The 6,875-nt window shown below is 38.6% G+C and overlaps 1 long non-coding RNA gene across 1 annotated transcript; it reads left to right on the top strand.

Moving 5' to 3' along the window:
- LOC106495375 (uncharacterized) lies at window positions 1-5,207 on the top strand. The gene is made up of 3 exons (XR_001294427.2): window positions 1-82; window positions 4,765-4,851; window positions 5,107-5,207. It is a non-coding gene; the product is annotated as an uncharacterized lncRNA (long non-coding RNA).
- Window positions 5,208-6,875: the final 1,668 nt, after the last annotated feature.

Here is a 6,875-nt window from a genome sequence, read left to right as displayed (position 1 = left end):
AGGTCTTCCCTGTGTCTGCTCTCTCCTCTCCTGTGTGTACCTGATTGATTCCCTCATGCTCCTGCCTGCTCCACACCAGGAGGTATGTAGTATCCCTTTTCTCCTATTTCTCTCCATTTCAGAGTCCTTTTCTCCCATTTTTCCCTACCCTGCATATCAGTGCTTGTATTTTCTCTCCTATACCAGCATTTGTGTACATTCCTACTTTCCCCTTCTGCCCAGCCCCCCTGACTTTCTGCTCTTTCCGTAGTTATTATGTGGTTAACTGTTCCCGGCTCTGCGTATGGCCACAGTTCCCTTCCTTTCTAGAATTCCCCGATCTGTTTCCTTTTCCTACGGGAGGTGAGTCATTCAGGGTATCAACATATTAAAAACTCTTGGATGGGTTTGCAGGGGTGAAATTGGGCATTATAATGCTGCAAGATGCTGGCAAATGCTCCCAACCACTAATTGCAGAAGTGCTGAATCTGCAGTTCAGCTAACTACATAGCAGGGAGTGTGTGTGCCCCCCGTTTTAGCTGTTGTGGTTTAGTTGTTTTCTCCCCAAATTGGTAGGGCTCCTTCCACTGATATTTAAAACTTTGCTGGAAATTGATTAGATACAGGAGCTAAAAGTAGTCATAATACTTCAAACAGAACAACCTTGCTGAGCGCGGGCCCTGGCAAACTCAAGGCTTCAGCACAGCCTTTTTTTAGAAAATAGCTGTGGTGGTTTAGGACATTTCCCCTTTCCAGCTGCTTTTCACTGCAGTTGAAGGAAGCTGCCAGACTTTGCACCAAAGACAACTTGCAAGCTCCACTGCGCCTGTGGGGGCAGTAATCCTGGTGTGTGGGCGGGAGGAAAGAGCCGGGTTGTATGCTGTCACCGCTGTCACCATCTTTTGGAGGCTTTAATAGAAGGGATGTGGGGTGTCCTGTGCCCGTTGGCCTCAGGGTCAGAGACTGGTTCCAGGCATGTTTAATTTACTAATGTGGATATAATCGTAGTGACTAGGCGCAGCCGCTCAAACTGCAAGTCTGGGTTTCTAAACCCTACTGGGTTTAGCGGCAGCAAGTGAAGGGGTGTTACCCCAAGTATTTCCCCTCTGCTGGCAAAGGTTGCTGCTTTGTACCAAAGGGCCAGAAGGCTCGTTGGTTCTTCAGTCATGCTTGGCAGCTCTGCATATTAAACCAGTACTATGATTTTATTTGTTTTCTGATTGTGCTGTTAGCTTTGATGGGAGTCACTTTTTTTCTAAAAGTATAACAAGAAACATTACTTGACACATTAAGTGAGTCATGGAGGAAGGAAGTCTCCAAATCTGTCCCTGACCTTTTCTTCATAATCTCTGATGCAACAAGATAGATAAATTGCTTTAATATAAATAAAAAATATTATATCCCATAGTAATAGCCCTAGCTTTCAACATGATACAAAAATAGATATTTTTCTGTAGAAATTTACCTCTTACTACTACAGTAGTGTGTGCAGAGTTAGCATTTTAAAAGAAAATTTTGAATATGCCTAGAGTGAAAATGGATTGCTTTTAAGTAAATGATGATTTGAAGGCAGGGCTTGTTTGCAAAAGATTGCCTTGCCTTATCTGATGCTGCCAATGCTCTTGATTTTCTTATGAGCCCTACAAATGTTTAATTTTTTTTTCCTTCCCCTTAAGACCAAGATCCTGAAATCAAATTATTATATTTGTTTGTCAGGTTCTGTTTGAAAATAGAAGGATCTAACTCTCCTGGTTTTGAAGATGGGCTAATATGCATAATCCCAAAAGACTAAAACAAAAATAAAGCTAAAGGCAAAGAAGAAAAATCTCCTTTTTTTTTTTTTTTTTTTTTTTTTTAAGGCTCTTGCTTTTTAAGCCAATTTCTGGGGGCTTTTTTGAGAGCCCCACTCATAAATGTGGGTATTTTGGAGAAATATCTACTGAACAGAGCTAGTAAGGGTTTTAGGACCTCTTACAAGGTTTGATTTTTCTGGAATATAATGAGACAAAATCCTGTTCTAGTTGAATGCTGCAGTCTTAAATGGTGCATAATATTTCTTTCTTAGTTATATATAGGGCATCTGTCATGTCAGTGGCTGTGCACAGTGTCTGTGCTACAGAAACTTCTATTAAACTATAATCTGCATTTCATGGAGTTACTGGCCATTTCTCAAGAGGCTGATGTGTTATTTTGCATGCTACTCTGCATTTAAAGTAAGAGGGAATGAATCCTCGGCTATGGGAATTGGAGATTATTATATCCATCTGTGTCTCACTCATCAGCAGTTTATGGTGTTTTAAATAATTTTTCCTAAAATTGTGAGAAGGAGTTTAGAAAGGGTGAGGAAAGCTAACAACATTTTCATAGATATACTGAAATAAGCAGTTCACAGCTGCAGCTGGCTGAGTTTACTCTGATAAAGTGCATACAGAACAGGAATGTCTCATCACAAATGTATATTTGTAGTAGAAGGTTAATATGTAGATCTCAAAATCAGTAATACATTAGTATTATTTTCCAAGGGAATGCTACCTTTTTTTCTAGGGAAGAAGGAGGTTAATTATGCTGAATTTAGTAGGGGTTTAATAAAGATTCAAAAATCCCCTTACTTCCACGGCAATGTGTATTTTGCTTATGTTTTATTACAGAAATGTGTCAAAAGGCTTAACCTTAGTCAATGACAATTCCTAGCCATCTGCATATGATGTATAAACATACAGGTTGGGGCCCATTAATCCTAATTTAGACAACTTCAGTTAATTGGCATCCAGATATATGACATGTCAACATAATTGACATACTTGCAAAGGAACAGATTTTGTGCTGTGAATTTTAATGTTTCTAAATAGCTGTGAAAATTCTGTTTAAAGTTGCATCCTGTTTAGAGTGAAGGTTTTGTTGGGAACTCCATCTAAAGTCTCACTGGTCTAAAGTTTTAGAAATATGGTAGCTATATGTGACTGATGTGAGTTGCATAATACAAAACAGTCTTTAGCTTTGCCGTTCTTCAGCTTTGGTGTTAGCTGCCACAGCCCCATTTGTGATAGTAAAGTGGCAACTGCTAACATAAATTGCACAGTGTGTAGTCCTTCATCTTTTGTTTGCTCTGTGTTGCTTTCCATCTGTCTGAAGCTTGTTCAAGAGTAGAACTGCTTGCATTAAAATGTGGCCCTATATTGAACAAGGATTCCATGAAGTGGTATGGTATAATTCAGTGTTTATTATCTCTTGTCATTACCATCAGGTCCAATTGAAAACTTTCAAAATATTTTTCCAAATTCCAGGCTTGCAAAAATGAGCTAGGCCTTTAGGGTAGTTTTCTTCTGACTCTTTACTGGTAATAGACCTAAAACCCAAATGCTTTCTTCAGGATTACTTGCCATAACTTTCCATGCTGTTGTGGTCAACTAGTTTACACCTGTCTTAAACTATATATGCATTTAAATGCAGGTAGTTATACAAGTAGCATGCCTACTCACTAGACCTAAAAAGACTATTTGCTAATGATATTTCTTCAGGTATGTCTGTAGTAATTCTGCAGTGCTCTATGTATCCCTTTTTCTGTTTCCTTTTAAGTAGCTTGCTGCTCCTGCAAGCGTACTATCAATTTGAAATTCTATTTTAGTATTAAAAAAAAAAAAAGTTCTACCTGACAGAATTATTAAGACATCCTGAAATGATAAGGAGATCAGTGTGAACATTTTTATTATTTGCTTACATTCAATTATACTTTACTTAGTTATGTAAGATAACTTTAGAACCGTATTTATAAGCAATTGTAAATGCTGAAAAACTGGTAGAATGCCCTGAGGTAAAATGACTAGACTTCAAGTCTGTTTAAAACAGCAGTACCCAAAACAACTTTTAGACTGAATTCTGTGTTTCTGTTTATTATGCACAGTCCTGTAGATCAAAAAAAAAAAAAAAAAAGTTGCTGTGTTATCTTTTTACCTGTGGGTGTTTCTGAGAAAAAATAATTATGTAAAAGCAAAATGCAATGTTCTGTTAAACTTGGAAAGAAGGCTGCAATAATGGATTCCAATTGCTGTTACTGATGATCAGCTTTCTCTGACTCTGTAAAGTGCCATGGAGCAAAACCAACAAATAAATTGCCACTGGGTTAGAGAGGCTCATATTAGTGTTTTTTGTATAAACTTGGTTTCAAGCTGGGAAAGAAAGTCAAGAGGGACTCTGTTGTAGCATTACAATATATTTAAATACACATTTGTGTTTTGCTGAGCTTACTTAGATGACTTGGAGTGCAGCAGTCTTTTAGCACGCTGTCTTGCTTTTAGTAGTAAACTTAAACCCTGTGAAAACTTTTCAACTTTATTCATATTCGTTTTTGCAATTGTTCTCACTGGTCTGGGTTGTGAGTAGCGTTCACTGTATTGTGTGGGCACAGGGGCTCGTATTAGTGTTTCCTTTTGCGCTTGCTAGCAAAGCGAAGTTTTGGCCCAGGCTAAGTAGCTACTGAATTAATGTTTAATTGGAGGTAAACTGTATGTTCTAATATAAATCAACTCACTGATGTAGACGTCTAACTGCCAAGTGCCCTTCTGAACCTGGTACCAGACATCACATTCCCTTGACAAATATGAAAGAATTTATCAAATAACATGATATCAAGTGTGCCAGAAACTTCTTTGTGGGAAAGAATCGAGTTCTTTTGTTCTCTCTCCCAATTGTTACGGTGCTAATGACTCATATGTTGCTTGGAGCCTCAAAAGTACAATAGCAGTAGTTCAGAAGGCAAATGGGAGCTCTCCTTTTCTTTATGAACAGGTGATGAAAGATTTTAAGAGAAAAAAGGCAACACATCATCTCAGAACGGTTCGAAGTAGACGGCTGCAGCAGCAAGCTTGACCAAAGGTGAGTGAAGAAACACTTACAAAGGCATTGATCACAACTTTTAGCTGGCTCTGATGTTGTCTGTCTCCAATGCCAAAGGAAAGAATGTGGAAGTGAGGAAAGGAACCAGACTCTGATTTTTGTCTGGTTTATGTTTACATCTTCTGTTTGAGCTGTACCATGCCCATGTTCTTTGTGGTTTCCCGTAGAGAGAGTGTTTTCTAAGCTTGTCTTTGCTGGATTCCCTGTTGAGAAGGTACTTCTGTTCTTTTTCAGCCTCTAATGCCATGAAGTTGAGGCAAAGGAAAACTTCAACACCATGGAGATGAGGATCAATTTGAGTGAGTGGCTCCCCGTGGCAGAAGTTTATGGTAGTGTAGTTGCTGCTTCTAGTGTGAAGAGACATCTCCTGCCTGTTTATCATTACATTCACATAATTGCTTTGAAAGTTTAATGAGATTAAAGCTTTATTAACACAACTGCATTTCTTTCATTTTGCTCAAACAGATATGGTACTTCTTCTGCTGGGGATTACCACATCTTTTGCTTGTTTTTATTTTATACCTAAATGTATATATTTTTTCCAGTGTAAAAGGAGGTGTTGAGTAGAGTGCTTTCTATATAATAGTCCTAATTCAGTTGTGAGGGATGAGGTAACCTAGTAGCTGAAGTGTTGGTGTGTAAGTTAGGAGATGTGCAGTCTAATCCTTTTTGTATTATTAACTTTTGTTGTGATCTTAGTTTGATCTCTGTGCTGCTTGCCTGCATCCTTCTACGTGTCTGTTTAAGTGTTTACAATGTAAACACTTGGGTGTCTGTAACCCCACTGTAATACAAAGGACTGTTAATAACAATGATCTTGGAACATTTTGCAAACATTGAAAGTATGTTTCATAGCACTCTTATGAGATGCAGTAGAAAATTACTCATTTTACTGGTTAGTACATCCATAGATACTTAAAATGTTTTGCCCAGAATCACAGGAAGACTGTGAATTACGTTGAGGAATTAAGTAGCATCTAGGCCTCTTGACTCCCAAGTTTGTACCATGATCAAAGTAGGTATGGAACCAATCGCTCCCCCACTACCCCGATGCTTCCTCCAGCCACTTCATGTTATTGGTAAACCTGAGAATTGCGATATCAGAAAGCGTAACCCAGCTGATGGTGTATGGAGAGCACAGTTTGTGCCTAGGTGACTGGGTAGTGAGTGTGATTTGGTTCATTGTTTCCTACCTCCAGCTGCTGCTGCTTGGGTATTCTTGGCCTTAAAAGTGAGAAATAGCTTTGCTACTTGCTCTGGACATGCTGGACTCAAGTTTGATCCAGCTGAGTCAACCAGAGCTTTGAAAGTTATCGTGAGGGTAAGATGAAGTCATTGAGTATCAAGAGACTTTCTTGTCTCAGTAAGTTTTTAGGCGTCATCCTTGAAGACAGATAATAAGAGGTAACTTGTAGGACAGCATTGAGACGCCAGACCTTTGAACAAAACCTTCGCTCTCAAGCCTACCACTTCTCAATTATTCTTCGTTTCTATCTCTTTATGTGAGTTTTAGCCTATTGTGAGATGAAGTGTTAAAATTTCTGAAGACTGAATTTCCATGTCACCTTTAAACAAAGGTTGCTTTGGCATCAAATTCAGCCAGTATCTTAACTGGAGACAATTACTAATTTTCTGTAATACCACTAGTTTCCCAGAATTGAAGCTTTTGTTCAGTTTTGTTCAATGCTCACTTCTCCCACCTTCTCTGAGTTCTAGCCCTCAGGATTTCAAAAAACAATTCAGTCTGTGACTGAATTTAGTTTCCAGGAAGCTTGGAAAAATTAGTTCTGAGAAACATGAACAGCTGCCTTTCTTCTCAGCGGGTGATATTGCTGAACTTAACAAATGAGATTGTTTCATTTTGGTTGGGATATGATTGAGGAATTGAACGAGAGTGTCATCACAATTTCCCAGTCTGCCTAGTGGCTAAGTAACCCTGAACAATTACGAGTTGATAGAAAGCCTGTGATAGAAAAAGTGACAGGAGCAGTAACAACTGTGCT

This window comes from Apteryx mantelli, chromosome 1 (assembly GCF_036417845.1).
Source record: "Apteryx mantelli isolate bAptMan1 chromosome 1, bAptMan1.hap1, whole genome shotgun sequence".
Taxonomy (NCBI): domain Eukaryota; kingdom Metazoa; phylum Chordata; class Aves; order Apterygiformes; family Apterygidae; genus Apteryx; species Apteryx mantelli.
The sequence above is the reverse complement of the archived record's forward strand: the minus strand, read 5'-3'. Positions and strand labels throughout refer to the sequence as shown.